This window comes from Siphateles boraxobius, unplaced genomic scaffold (assembly GCF_051911475.1).
Source record: "Siphateles boraxobius isolate OS27281-9 unplaced genomic scaffold, OSU_SipBor_1 31, whole genome shotgun sequence".
NCBI classification, from domain to species: domain Eukaryota; kingdom Metazoa; phylum Chordata; class Actinopteri; order Cypriniformes; family Leuciscidae; genus Siphateles; species Siphateles boraxobius.
The window spans coordinates 6,316,683-6,332,733 of record NW_027508931.1 but is presented as its reverse complement, the minus strand read 5'-3'; positions in this window follow the sequence as shown (position 1 = coordinate 6,332,733).

Below are 16,051 nucleotides of genomic sequence, written 5' to 3'. Positions count from 1 at the left end.
TCCAACGTGTCCTTGTGTTGAATCAAAGACGGCACCGGCCGCGGAGCCGTTTAGTCCATGTCAATTTTTTTATTCGGCAAAACTTAAGCCCTTTTGACATTTTGCCTGACGTGGCTATATTAAAAAAATTTCGCCTCCCAAGACGACTCATTATGGAGCTGCTGGACCTTCTCAGACCTGCGCTTGCCAGGCTAACGCAGCGGAATTTTGCTTTAAGCCCTGAAGTCCAGCTGCTTGCAGCGCTAAGGTTTTTTGCTACAGGGAGCTTCATCGAGGTTGTGGGAGAGGGCTACGGCCTAAGCAAGACCTCGGTGTGGAGGTGCGTCCACACTGTCACCAACGCCCTTCTGCGCCATGCCGGGGATTACGTCCGGCTGCCAGCAACACGTCAGGAGGTCCAGGATATGCACCAGGGCTGTCATGCAATGGCTGGCATCCCCAGAGTCTTGGGCCTGATGGATGGCACACTCATCCCTATCGCCAATCAATCAGTGATTGATCAGGCGTACATATTGCGAAAGGGATACGCGGCCATAAACGTGCAGGTTATAGTGGACCATAGGGGTGTGATCTCCGACCTGGTGGCAAAGTGGCCAGGCAGCACCCACTACAGTTTCGTCTGGGCCAATTCTGCTGTGGGTGAACAAGCGGAGAGAGAGGGGTTTGGTCAGAGCATGTTCCTCGGGGATAGTGGATACCCTCTGAGAACATACTTTTTCACACCGCTGACCAACCCACAGACTCCGGCTGAAAGAGCCTACAATGTTGCACGCGTTCGCACGCGCAACGTTGTCGAGTGTGCAGTTGGCATCTGGAAGCTGCGCTTTCGGTGCCTGCACAAGTCGTCAGGAGGACTGCGCATGCGCATAACTTAAACTATGTTAAAATAAATGTTACTGGAATAATTTGAGGAATGTTTCATTTGCATAGAACGTGTTTTCTTTCTTAACGCCGTAATGCACCTTCGCGTGAAGTGCAAAATCGATTCCTGAGCAATCGATGCCAACTAATTCAGCACCTTCACTTGGGACAGCGCCTTTGTAACGTCGAACATAAATGCATCCTGTGTGTTAAGAAGCTTCCTAAGGGACACTTCGGGGAACACACTTAGGAACTTAAACAACTTTGGTAAAATATATCTTTCGAGTCTTCTTAGCGAGCTAAGAGTGAGCGTTATCGGGGAACCGGGCCCAGAACAGTTTGGCTATTAACATTCTTAAAAAGATATTTTATATTCCATAAAATAAATAAATTAATTAAATGAATCCATTAAATGAATTAAATCTTTAATTTGTGTTATTTGTCCATAACAAAATAAATTAACACTTTTTAAATCATCAACCTAACTCAGAATTCCTGTGGAATTCCTGTGAAAAAAAATGCTTTTCATTTCAGCTTTGCAACATAACTCTTCCTGAGGAGAAAACTTACAGTACATTTTTGGATGAGAAAAAAAAGTCAATGGAGACGGCAAAAACAACAACAGTCGAAAACATTTCAAAGTCTCAGGAAAAACAGAAGCAGGCCTATGCAAAAAGAGTACAAAAGAAGTACAAAAATACTGTGTATGGTGTTGGAGACGAGGTGCTTCTGTTCAACATGAGGACGCAGGGAAGGAAAGGAGGAAGAATTGAGCCTGATTTTACCGGACCCTATACCATTCAGTCTATATGTGGCAAGCTTGTTACATTGTCTAATTCTGAAGGTGTAACTTTAAGGAGCAAGCACAATGTAAACCACATCGAGCCATATAGGAGGAGCAAGACTGATGATGACCCAGTCCCCAGGCAGGAACCACACAAGATCCCGAAGGAGAACATGGCCTGTACGTTTTCCTGTATCCCTCCTTCTTTGACCAATGAAGAGGATTTGGAAAGAATGACTGAAGACATTTCCATTCCACAGAGGCCTTCAGTTGTTCATTTTGCCACAAAGCTAAACATTCAGAGCCCCGACGACACACACAAGGTAAAAGCAAAATCTCTAGACTACTAGGTGGGCTAACTAATTGATGTAGTTCACACTACTATGTTGTATAACTATAACAAATAACAATCTTGAATCCTGAAGCATCCACAACGCTCATCATCTCTGAATATAAAGGAACATGCAGAAGAAAGAGGTTGTAGTTACTGAGTTCTATATTAGCAAGTTTGACCTGTTGGTCATTTGTTTGGCCTACCCAAGTTTATTGTTTGCTTAAAAGGGTTTGGCCTGTTCAAACTGTTCATGTTGTCCTTTTGGCTCTTCTGACCTGTTGGTCACTGGTTCTTAAAGACATTATATTGACATAAGTATGTGGATACCATTTGTAATTTATGGATTTGGCCAGGCATCATTGTATTAATAGGAGATCTTGATGCTACAGAATGCATTGACATTCTAGAGAATTGTGTGCATCCAAATTAATTGGATCCATATAGATATGGGTTTAAAAGTAAATGTTAAACAGGCACATAAGTATGCCTTTTAGGTGTCCATGTACTTTTGGCCATATAACGGAAATATCTATATATCAGTCAAATATGTAAGTGATTTAACATTCACATTGTGTTTAAAGTCAGAAGGCTGTGGGCTGCAAAAGATTGTGGCCAGGTGGAAGCAGTTGTTGGACCATATAAACTGTATGATAGGGCTGGGCGATAAATCGATTTTATCGATTAACTCGAATGTGTAGTTTACCCCGATTTTTTTTTATGAAAATCGGTTTTCTCTAACAACCGCCGACGCTCCCATCTGGGCTCCCTTAGTTCCGACCGGGCTCAGCGCTTGCCATGATAGAAATACACAAACAACATGGCAAATGAGCAAGACCGCGGCAGCAGAAGCACACCCGCCCAAAACATTTAGGCTACAAGCTGAATCTGCAGGGCTGCCAACTCTCACGAGTTCACTGTGAGAGATGCAATTCTGTCACTTTTTACACACTCTCTCGCCACACATCCATTTTCTCACGCAGAGAAAAATCGCGAAGCAAAGAGGACACTGACACCGACAGACAAGACAGAGCAGGTTACTATCGATATGAAACAGATTCTCAGCTCTCAGATTGTGTCAATTTTATTACAAAATTCAAACAATAAACACCGTTTTGGTGCTTGTAAATGTGACGTGAAAGAACGCTGGCAGATCTCAGTTCAAGCGGCACGTGAACCGAACATCTGTTACTCTTTACTACCAACTCACCGAAATGTAATAAAATCGATCGATCAGTGTTTTTCAACCGCGGAAAGATGTCCATAAAACAGCTGGAGAACAACATATGTCACGTAACGTTACATTTACCTCAGGATGCCTTTTAATGACCCATAGCACGTTAGTTAGACGCATTATAAAATAAAAAACGCATTATATTTATTTTAAGTTTGTTTTAACCTTTAATAATACCAGCTGACAGGGCTCTCTGTATGTTTACAGCATTAGGTGTTTTTTTTTTGTTTGTTTTTTGGAGAAAAATTAACACATTAACGTATCTACTGTACCTATCTATCCAAAGGAATTTATATTGGATCAAGATCAGAATCAAATCACAAGAATTTAATTGAAATTGTGAAATTTGTCTTAAGCAATAATAAAAACAGTAGCATACCAGTAAACTTAATAAAATTATGTTTAGTCACCAAATAATTTGACAATCACAATACACTTATTGTGATGCAAGTTTTTTGTTTTTTTAACACATCCCCCCAATCCCAATCCACCCATTTTATTTTGTTACATTTTCAATGTTTTCAAAGACAGGGCCTGTCCTCTTGTCTTTTTGGCTTGTTGTTTCTGATTGCACTTTAATGGAGATCAAATCCCAGAAGGGAATATTAAAATAAAATAAAGTTAAAACTTGTTTTGAACAATTTCTTTGTCATCTGCAGATTGTTTTTACGTAGGGAGAGAAAAAAATCGATTTAAATCGTAAATCGGATTTTTTGTGAAAAAATCGGGGATTATTTTTTTAGGCCATATCGCCCAGCCCTACTGTATGATGTATCTCTCCGTACACTGCGTGGGACTAAGCGGCTGGCTGATGACGTAAGAGAACAAACTGCAGTTTTGAAAATGCATCAAAAGGGTTTGTTTGATATATTTTTTTCAATGCAGGTTATCGATGCATACGTGCACCTTCTCATTAAAAAACAACAGGCAAGTGGGAATTATATTTATTAGTTCACAGTGCATTAACTAATGTTAACAAGATTTTAATAAAGTATTAATAAAGTATTAGTAAATGTTGAAATTAACATTAACAAAGATTAACAAATGCTGTATAAGTGCAGTTCATTATTAGTTAATCTTAACTAATGTAATTAACTATGAACATTATTGTAAAGTGTTACCAATTTTGCATAATAAAATGTTATTGTTTTTCACAGAAACCCGTTCACCAGCTCTGTGCTGTTGTTGGTAGTTCGTTGTTTTCTGGAAAATTCCAGGGAATCAGAAAGGTAATTTATTTGTCACAGTTATTATCTAGCAGTATAAATTATCAATAACAGATTTTATCAAAACCACTCCTCAGATGAAATTTCCAGTGGAAGAAGAGTGGATGTGCCCCGTAAACATTGGGGGTCACTGGATTTTAGTGGTTTGGTTACCTTTCATTGTTCATTCTACACTGCAATATTATTTACATAAATTAAATATTATTTGCATATATCATATCTAGAGATATTTTGATTGCATTTTGATGCAGCAGAGATAGTCGCTTTGAAAACAACAATCTCTTAAATAAATATAAATGTCAATGTGATGAGAGAATAACATTAATTCCCTAAATATTTTTAGATCGTCAACATGTCTGACAAGGTTCTTCTGCTGATAGATCCATTGGCAAATGAAGGTGCCTATGAGCGAAAATTACTTCGGAACTGGAGGTAACAGTGCTTGTGAGAATGTTTTAGCTTTAAAAACATACAGCTTGACCAGATTTTACAGAGTTTGATGCCTTTTATGTTAAGAGAATTTGCCTAATGCGGTCTGTTATATTATTCTCTTTTTTTTTTTTTTTTACAATAATTAGGAATTTCTTGAAGATGAGAGGCTGTGGAGAACAGGGAGAAAAGTGGATGGTTCACACAATGCAGCACAAGAAGCAGCAGGACTCCAGCAGCTGCGGCGTTTTAGTGTTAAGGGTAAATGTGTTTGTACAAATGTTATTATGTAGCTAATACTACCAATTTTATAGCATTTACTTGTAAAAGTAACTAAATTGATCGTTATCTGCTAAAATGTAATTTTGCAGTTTGCTGAAGATTATCTTGAGAGTGGAGGCATCAGTACTGTCCAGACATCTGCACACGATGTTAACATGGCACGATTAGAAGTAGCTTGTGCATTGCTTCAGCATAAAGGTCAGTGGCATACTACTAAAGATGATGCCATACCCCACAAACCATCCCAGCTTAATCCCCTTACAGCATAACTGTAAGTGTTAGTTCACCCAAAAATGAAAATTCTTTCATTAATTACTCACCCTCATGTAGTTCCAAAGCCGTAACTCTTTCGTTCATATAAACATTAATCAATGCACACGTCAGTTATGGTAAATGGAAGCTCAAGCATGCGTTTAAGAACCAATGACGTTCATTCTCGAGTTATTTAGCACATTTGAGCTTCAGTGAGAACCAATAAGGTTTGTTCTCGTGCGTCAAGTAGGTTTGGTTGAGCTTCTGTTTATATTTGCTGATCAATGTTTATATGTGAACAAAAGCCTAACTTCAGTCTGTTCATAATATAAAGCAATCGAGTCATATGAAAATAAACGTAATTTGGTAACATGCCTTAAAATACCATCTTATTTAACGCGTAATCATGATAGTTGTGACTTGTGGCACAAAGACTGGAATTGGGAACCCCTGGTTTAAGTTGTCATCCTTCTGTATGTGTGTGAATACTTGGTGAAATATATTTTCTTTCTTACTCACAAATGAAACATTTGTAGAGTACCTTAAATAATTTACTCAGAAAGAGAAACTAAAACTAAACTCACTGTTTCTAGGGAATGCAGATGATTACTGCGTTGTATGCTCCCTGCTTGAAAAAGATGCAGATCAGAGCATGATTGAAATGGTAAAGTATAACATAAAAATGTGTATATATTGTACCTCAATGAGTTTTATGTATCTAATGCTGATTTTTTATTTTTCTGTAGGTGTAGTGTGATTTGTGCAGGAGGTGGGCAGTAGTTAATAGCCTACAGCAACTGTCAAAATGATTGATTGACAGGTGGGCGTGGCTTTCCTTTGATCTTCCCCCGCCCCTTCCGGTTCCTCCCCTTCCTGTCCCCCCCGTCCGGTTCCTCCCCTTCCTGTTGCCTTTGACCTAGTTCCGCCCCTTCCTGTTACCTTTGACCTAGTTTCCGCCCCTTCCGGTTACAGCTTCTGTCAAAATGATGGATGATGACCTTTGATCTAGTTCCGCCCCTTGCGGTTACAGCTTCTGTCAAAATGATGGATGGTGACAGTTAGTTTGATCGTTTGAAGTTCATTTGATCAAGAAAAGGGAGGTATTGGCCTTTGATGTTAACATAAGCTTTGATGTTACAGTTACAAAGTGATGTGACAGTTAGTTTGTTCAAGAAAAAGTGTGACAGTTAGTTTGATTGTTTGAAGTTGGTGTTTTGGTCACCGCATCCCTGAGCTTTATAAATGGCAGCTGTGAAAGTGATAAGAAAAAATGCTGGAAGTTTATCTGTTCTGTAAAAGAATATAAAATAAAATCTCACACAAAAAGTTTGAATAAAATGGAGCCACAAAAATATTGCAAACAATCCAATGTATGAATGATATCACACTGTCTAAAAACATAGTGAGCGAGCGTCTATGTGTGAATGTGTGTCAAAGCAGGAATTTCCCCCCCTCCGCATTGCTGAGGACCTTGGAAGTTTATCTCACACAGAAGTTGAAAAAGCATTTTGTTCATTTAAATGAAATGATTATAAAATTTACATTTAGTCCTTCACAAATATTTGACACTGACTCAAGTTGAAAAACCGTGCTGTTCAATTAAAAGTATATAAATTAAACAAAAATAAAATCATCTTACTGTTTCACCATGGCTGAAAAAACCCACAAGTGTTTCCCCTGAAGTCTTTTCTCTCCGTCACACCAGCGTGTGGCTGGCCTGGTATCTGTTTTTGTGACACGTTCCTGAGCCCATTGAAAAGCATTGTGTTCCTTTAAAAGTGTATAAATTAAAATATATCATGTATAAAACAAATAGTTTACTAATTTAACTAAAGCTGAAAAGCATGTTGTTCATTTAAAATCTTACTAAATTACTGAAGTTGAAAAGCATTCTGTTCATTTAAAATCAATATTTTACAAATTTACTGTGCCAATTATGTTAGATTTAGATAAAAATAAAATCATCTTACATTTTCACCAGGGTTGAAGAAAAAAAAAATCGCACAGGTAGTGCCTGCCAGCATGGACAGTGTGCGTTACAAATAAGTTATATCATCGCTGTTTTCGTACCACCGGTAATAAATTACTTTTAATTCATAAGACTTATTTTCAGGAGTGACAGTTATCAGTGAAATATGGCGCTCGTGTAATCAAAAGGTCTGCCTACCCCTGGGAATGTGAATAGGCCTTGAACCTAAACAGTTCCATTCATAGAGTACTGAAAGAATATAGTGGACACACAGCTCCGCCGTTTTCCCATAGTTTTTCACAGGCTCTTACTGTAAAAGGCTATAAAATAGCCAAGACACATGGACGTGTGCCATACCCCATGTCTGGACCAAAAACTTTTGCACCCTCTCTTCTGTGACCACCTCATCAAAAATGCAAAACAGTGAGTACTTTCTCTATAATTAATCTATGCTACGGTGCTGTTTATCTGTAATATGCAATGATGTTTAATCTGAAAAATTGTTTATACACAAGGAAAAGACGGTATAATTCATTAGTGTTTTAAATAGCCCAGGCTACGTATTTGTTTTATCCACATTATGCTATTAGTATTTGTATCTGCTGTAACTGGTGATACAGATATTAAAATGTATCTACTATATTAATTTATCAAAGTATGGGTTTAAAAATATGGAGCATTGTATTATGATATCTATATCTATGATATCGACATGTATCTACTATATTAATTTATCATAAAGTATGATTTTAAAAATGTACAACATTGTTTATGTTCATTATGCTATGTTTTTTTTAAACCATATCACAAAAGTATCAGTTTAACATGACTGTTTTACAGCAATGTTTATTTTGCATTATGCTATGTTGTATTTTTTATCTGATGTAACTAAAATCTGCAGCATCGTTTATTTAAGCTGCAGGGTTTCCATAAAGGACCTTAAAATAAATGTTTTGGATTTATTCAGTTTTAAATCTTATTTAGAGATTATTTTAGTCATGCTTATATGTGCATAGGCCTATTTTATTCCTCTTCAGTTACTTACTTTTTAAATTTTGCTAGGTTACTTTTTAATTCTTCTTTTACTCTGTCTTTGATTTTAACTTTTAGCAATTTGCATGATAAATTGTTTAACATGTAAGCTATATGAATGACACTGTCACAATGTGATAAGCAAAACATATAAAAGTCAAGTCAAAGCTATTTATGTAGGCTAGCGCTTTTCATTGCCATTTAAAATAACATGGTCTTTCCTTCTCTCTCTAGAGACAACAAACACTGAAGGACAATCAGGTAACCAAGTAACATGTTAGTATGGTTTATATTTTATTTTTAATGAGAAAACATTATAGAGTGCAACAGGCGGTTTCTGTGAGTAAAAACATTTACTTTCTCCATACGTAAATTAATTTTAAAGACAAACCTACTGTGAGCTAAGAGGTTGTTAATACATGGTATTTTATTCTGATAAAGCCTTCAGCTTATTTTTTTGTAAATAATCGTGTTTCACAGTTGAACTCCTGGTGAAAACTACATTACACATGAGCCATGATGCTGTAGTGAAAATTATGTCAAACATAGTTTAAAAAAATAAATAAAATAAAAAGCAACACACTCCAAAATAGCTCTTCCCACTCCCATGAAGTACTGCGAATGACAATCTCCCTACCCTCTCAAAATACTGAAATGTTTGTATAAGCTATATATGCATATTTTGCATATTTATCTATAAATATATATATTTTTAAAATCACTATGGGAAATAAGAATGAAAAAAGGGGGGAGGCACTGTTGCACTCTATGTATAATGACAGATGAACTGACAGATATTTTATGTAAACAGGCAAAATCTCTTCATCTGATGATGGCCATGTGTTTTCGCCGATCATAACTGCTTTAACTCTTGGCTTCTTTGAGATCAATATGACTTCTGCCAAACCAAATGTGCCGGCATATTGTAAGTGTAATACACGAGAAACTATTAAAACAGTTTTCACCTATGTAATGTATAAAATTATTCTTAATTAATCAGTCGTAGTTAACTATTTGGGACCAATTTTTAGGAAGGTTACATTCTGGCCTAACAGTGTCATGTACAAATGTGCAATACAGAATTGTTTTGTGTTTTTGGTACTATTGGATCGAGTTTTGTAGAATTTATTTTATGTGGTGTAATGCTCCTGGATTATTCAGACTGAGAATTGTAACTATTACTATAGCCTTTATCAGCCATTTATTTTACTGCAGACATATCAACCTTATTTATTTACTGCAGATTTTATCAAAGGCACAAATTAACTTAATTCATGGCAGCAATAATAAAAGAAGAAGAAAAAAAGAACAATTGACAGATGAACTGACAGATATTTTATGTAAACAGGCAAAATCTCTGCATCTGATGATGGCCATGTTTTTTCGCCGATCATAACTGGTTCAAGCTCCTTTGAGATCAATATGACTTCTGCCAAATCAAATGTGCCGGCAAATTGTAAGTGTAATACACAAGAAACTATTAAAACAGTTTTCGCCTATATAATGTATAAAATTAATCTTAATTAAGCAGTCGTAGTTAACTATTTGGGGCCAATTTTAAGGAAGGTCGCATTCTGGTCTAACATTGGCATGTGCACATTTGCAATACAGAATTGTTTTTATTTTTTTGGTACTATTGGATCGAGTTTTGTAGAATAAGCCAAGAGTAATTTATTTTATGCGGTGTCATGCTTCTGGATTATTCAGACTCAGAATTGTAACTATTACTACAGCCTTCATCAGCCATTTTTTTTACTGCAGACATATCAACCTTATTTATTTTACTACAGATTTGATCAAAGCCAAATACTGCCCAAACGGGGATACTGGGAAAGTAGAGAAACCGGATAATACAAGGTTAGATTCAATTCTTTCCCATTTTGCCTTCATTTTCCTTTTTCCTGTTATTGTTTTAATTTTATATTCTCAGATCATCAAGGGTTTCTGAAAGTAAACACCAGTCAGTTGGTCGGAAAAATGAAGAACATTGATCCAATAATTGACAATCTTGATTGCTCAATGAATCAGTTACAAATGTGCGAGCGAATCCAACACGAAGACGAGGGAACCGCTGGACTATGTGAATTGTGAAAGCATTGCCAACGACCTGGTCAACGCTTTGTTCAAGCATGAAGAATCTCTCATGAAGAAACTGCAATAACAACTGTTGTAGCCTATTGTTTGGCATTATGTACTTAAACAGTTTTTTTTTTTTTAAATAAAATGTTTTTAATAATTGATTGGTGATGGAGTTTTAATTTTTGTATTTAGAACCAAGTATATTGTACAAGTAAGAAGAAACCAAACTGGCCATATAATGATATATTGCACATAATAAACAATGGCAAAATTTGTATTCCTTAAAAAACAGGCAATGTTTGAGAACCCTAATATTGGTGTAATCTCTGCGAGGTCTCAACCACAAACGCAAAACTTTGTGGTGGGTGATACAGGCATAGATTTACTAAAGGAAAATATTATGGAAGTAATTTTCAAACTATATTTTATTTATATTATGGTTTTCATGTTGATTTAAAGTTTTTGTTATTAACTAATACCTTTATTTTTTACATCCTTGCACAAAATTTTGTTCAAAAATCGTTCTCTGACCACAAATAATCAGATAATGGTGTGTTCACAATCTGCAATTAGATATTATCCTGCTTAGTATGTGTGTAAATAGTTGTGCTTAAATGTTTGGATGTATTTTTACACGCCAACATATTTTGTCACACCGTAGTGATGCAAAGTTACACACTCTTGTAAAGACTATGGTCTAACTTTAAAACATAATCTTTATACATGAATTCAAAAGACCAAATCACTAAGAAAAGCACCGTTTATAATAATAAATAAAAAAAAATCACAAATTATGGTTTTATTACTATTCAGATAGCAGACGACACTGGTTCACATTTTGAATGTGTGTCTGCTTTAGGTGAAGACTTTTCTTTGAGAGCCGTCAACATTCATGGTTTATAGGAATAAATGACCATTAATAATTTAAGTGTTTGTACTCTGAAGTATTTCTGTTTGAGAATGTTTGACTAAATTCCAACTTTCCCTCTATCTAGGATGTGGAATCACACAAAGTATTAACGCAAAAAGTACGTGCATGCTGTTTTACACGTAAACTATTACAACAAAATCACATATGACTATTGCACTGAGAGAGGCGTATTCATTAAAACTGTTAAACAAAGTTTGGTGCTTAAAATTAAAATTGCACAAAATTAAATGCTAGTGATCAACTTGCTAAAAAAAGTAAATACAACATGAGCCATACAGAAAAGCCACTTGTGATCAGTGTTGTATGTTTGTAATTGACATCATGTTTCTTTTTGTACAGTTTACAAAAACTATAGTCTCCGAGCGTGGTCAAACATATAGGAATTTATGAAAAACATGAACAGATATTTCTACATGAGATATTTATTTTAGAAAATCTTTCAGCTATGTCTACGAAACATCGACATGAAAGATGAGTATTGCTGTTTTTCTGTTACCTATAAAACTATTATACTTCAAACTCATCTAGCTATTGTCCCATTTCACAGCACAGTCGGTTATTTTTTTCTACGTGGCTAAACAACGGTTAAGCTAATGAATTACCGGCTATATTTTTACGTGAATGTCGGGATGATTCATTTTTTAATCCGTCTACACCGATACTTTGACACAAGAGTTTTAGGCCTGATCCAGAAAACAGACGGTAAGCAGTAAGTTATGTAAACATGTGGTAAGCAGTTTTGGCCTCATCAGCAGTCGAAATGTTTTAACATAGCCCAAGTTTCAATTGTTTGATAAATTATCTAACGATTATACCTAACTATCAACAGTTATATGTGAAACGAGCTCAGTCACATTAGAGTTGGATTCTTGTTTATATTGAACATTGTTATTGAACCGCATGTTTAACAGCTCTAGGGTTCTTAAATTGTTTACCACGGTTTCATTTTGAACAACACTATCGTAACAATTATCGTATCGCCGGTGTGATTTTAATGTTTTGTATGGTGTTTTTCTTTACACTTCCCCCTGGATATCTGGTTCCTACAGTTAGCGGTAATGTTAGTGAACTCTAGGTCTTCTCTTTGTTCATATTTGACAGTATTCACATGAATTGGCGTGATTTAAACCATCATCTTCACTTGAGACATTTACATTATTATACCATTTTTAAATAGCGCTTAAATGTATATTTTAACCCTTTTTGCGAATATAGAATAGGCCTACCGCACAAGGATCTCGGAAATATTTTTTTTGTGTAAAACATCTATGTAGATCTATCTATGTTTTTAAAAATACAAAGACATCTTTCTACCTGCGACCCTTCAAAATCTGGGGATACAACAAAACACAGTGCATCCGTGTACGATGATTGATCAGAAAATTACTTTTGTCGCTTTGTTTGAAGAAACATTTTAATCAGCTGGTGCTTGATAACTATTAAACAACCCTCAATTCGGTAATGATGCGATATTGATATCACGTTTTAATTTCAACTCAATGCGCTAAAGGTCTATAACTGAACTTTAACGTCTTCATATTTGGTAAAAGTTAACTTAAAGCCTTACTTTCTAAACTCTTTTTACGGAACTTGTTGCAAACATTCACTCATCCATATGTTTAAAAAATATATATATTGGTGTAATTAATAGAATTCCTGAAGACAACCGATCCGAAACCTCTTATCACTTAGTCGAACTCCATTATCCTTTAAGACTGCGTCTTTTAAACGTTTTTAACCGCCTAAAGACCAAGGTTTAGGCGGTCTATAATAAGCTTTTTCATAAGCTCCGACATGTTATCGTTTCGACCTCTGTAAAATAAATAACACACACACATACATAGTGGTTCAACCTTTTTATTAAAATGACACATCTAATATTACAATCAGTAAAAATAGGATAGATAATGACTACATGTTATAAGTAATATAATAAAAGAATTAATAAAAGAAATAATTGTTGTACAAAACTCTAAATGATATAACGACGTTAGAGGCTAGTGAAAAAGGGGTAATAATAACATCATTGATAGTCTAACCAGTAGATGAAATTTCTGCATGCCATCATGTTACGATCTATGATGTAATTGACAAACATTTGAGCCCGTTCTCATCCTTTGGCGGCATGTGTGACGCCATATGACAAAACGGCGAAATACTACGCACATGGCACCCTTTAGCGTGAATATAACACGCGAACCCAAGGCGTCATAAAGTTGACTGGCATCCTTTAGCGTGAATATGAGACGCAGACCCTACCCCACACCTAAACCTACCCATCACAGTGCGTGTTGTATTGACGATAAAGGGTGCCATGTGCGTAGTATTTCGCCGTTTTGTCACATATGACGCCAAAGGATGAGAATGCGTTGAACATTTCGATAACTCTGGACGTGTCATCCTCATCATTGTCTTTTAGTTTTGGTATCATTAGCTTACATACATCCGCCACATACGTACACATACAGAGTACATCGGGGATTTCAAACTCACAGCTGCATTCAAGCATCATAACCAGAGCATCTTTTACCAGTACAGACGGCGGCTCAATACCGTTGACACATGTTTGATAATTCACCCCAAGAATCAGGCGCACCTCTTATCAATCTCATATATTTCTTGAGATTTCTTACACGCTTGGTTTCAACATTAACGTCGTCATCATCATCATCATCATCATCATCCGATTCACTTGAATACTCGATCACTCTTTCCATTAATGAAATCAGTTGGGTTCTGTAATGTCCTTTAAACATGAATTCCATGTAACTCTTTCGGCTAAAGGCAGCAGCCATGCTGGTCGGGGTTTGATCACTCTCCCTTCACGATTGAGAAACCGCGGATCGGTTGTCTTCAGGAATTCTATTAATTACACCAATATATATATTTTTTAAACATATGGATGAGTGAATGTTTGCAACAAGTTCCGTAAAAAGAGTTTAGAAAGTAAGGCTTTAAGTTAACTTTTACCAAATATGAAGACGTTAAAGTTCAGTAATAGACCTTTAGCGCATTGAGTTGAAATTAAAACGTGATATCAATATCGCATCATTACCGAATTGAGGGTTGTTTAATAGTTATCAAGCACCAGCTGATTAAAATGTTTCTTCAAACAAAGCGACAAAAGTAATTTTCTGATCTATCATCGTACACGGATGCACTGTGTTTTGTTGTATCCCCAGATTTTGAGGGTCGCTGGTAGAAAGATGTCTTTGTATTTTTAAAAACATAGATAGATCTACATAGATGTTTTACACAAAAAAAATTATTTCCGAGATCCTTGTGCGGTAGGCCTATTCTATATTCGCATAAAGGGTTAAAATATACATTTAAGCGCTATTTAAAAATGGTATAATAATGTAAATGTCTCAAGTGAAGATGATGGTTTAAATCACGCCAATTCATGTGAATACTGTCAAATATGAACAAAGAGAAGACCTAGAGTTCACTAACATTACCGCTAACTGTAGGAACCAGATATCCAGGGGGAAGTGTAAAGAAAAACACCATACAAAACATTAAAATCACACCGGCGATACGATAATTGTTACGATAGTGTTGTTCAAAATGAAACCGTGGTAAACAATTTAAGAACCCTAGAGCTGTTAAACATGCGGTTCAATAACAATGTTCAATATAAACAAGAATCCAACTCTAATGTGACTGAGCTCGTTTCACATATAACTGTTGATAGTTAGGTATAATCGTTAGATAATTTATCAAACAATTGAAACTTGGGCTATGTTAAAACATTTCGTCTGCTGATGAGGCCAAAACTGCTTACCACATGTTTACATAACTTACTGCTTACCGTCTGTTTTCTGGATCAGGCCTAAAACTCTTGTGTCAAAGTATCGGTGTAGACGGATTAAAAAATGAATCATCCCGACATTCACGTAAAAATATAGCCGGTAATTCATTAGCTTAACCGTTGTTTAGCCACGTAGAAAAAAATAACCGACTGTGCTGTGAAATGGGACAATAGCTAGATGAGTTTGAAGTATAATAGTTTTATAGGTAACAGAAAAACAGCAATACTCATCTTTCATGTCGATGTTTCGTAGACATAGCTGAAAGATTTTCTAAAATAAATATCTCATGTAGAAATATCTGTTCATGTTTTTCATAAATTCCTATATGTTTGACCACGCTCGGAGACTATAGTTTTTGTAAACTGTACAAAAAGAAACATGATGTCAATTACAAACATACAACACTGATCACAAGTGGCTTTTCTGTATGGCTCATGTTGTATTTACTTTTTTTAGCAAGTTGATCACTAGCATTTAATTTTGTGCAATTTTAATTTTAAGCACCAAACTTTGTTTAACAGTTTTAATGAATACGCCTCTCTCAGTGCAATAGTCATATGTGATTTTGTTGTAATAGTTTACGTGTAAAACAGCATGCACGTACTTTTTGCGTTAATACTTTGTGTGATTCCACATCCTAGATAGAGGGAAAGTTGGAATTTAGTCAAACATTCTCAAACAGAAATACTTCAGAGTACAAACACTTAAATTATTAATGGTCATTTATTCCTATAAACCATGAATGTTGACGGCTCTCAAAGAAAAGTCTTCACCTAAAGCAGACACACATTCAAAATGTGAACCAGTGTCGTCTGCTATCTGAATAGTA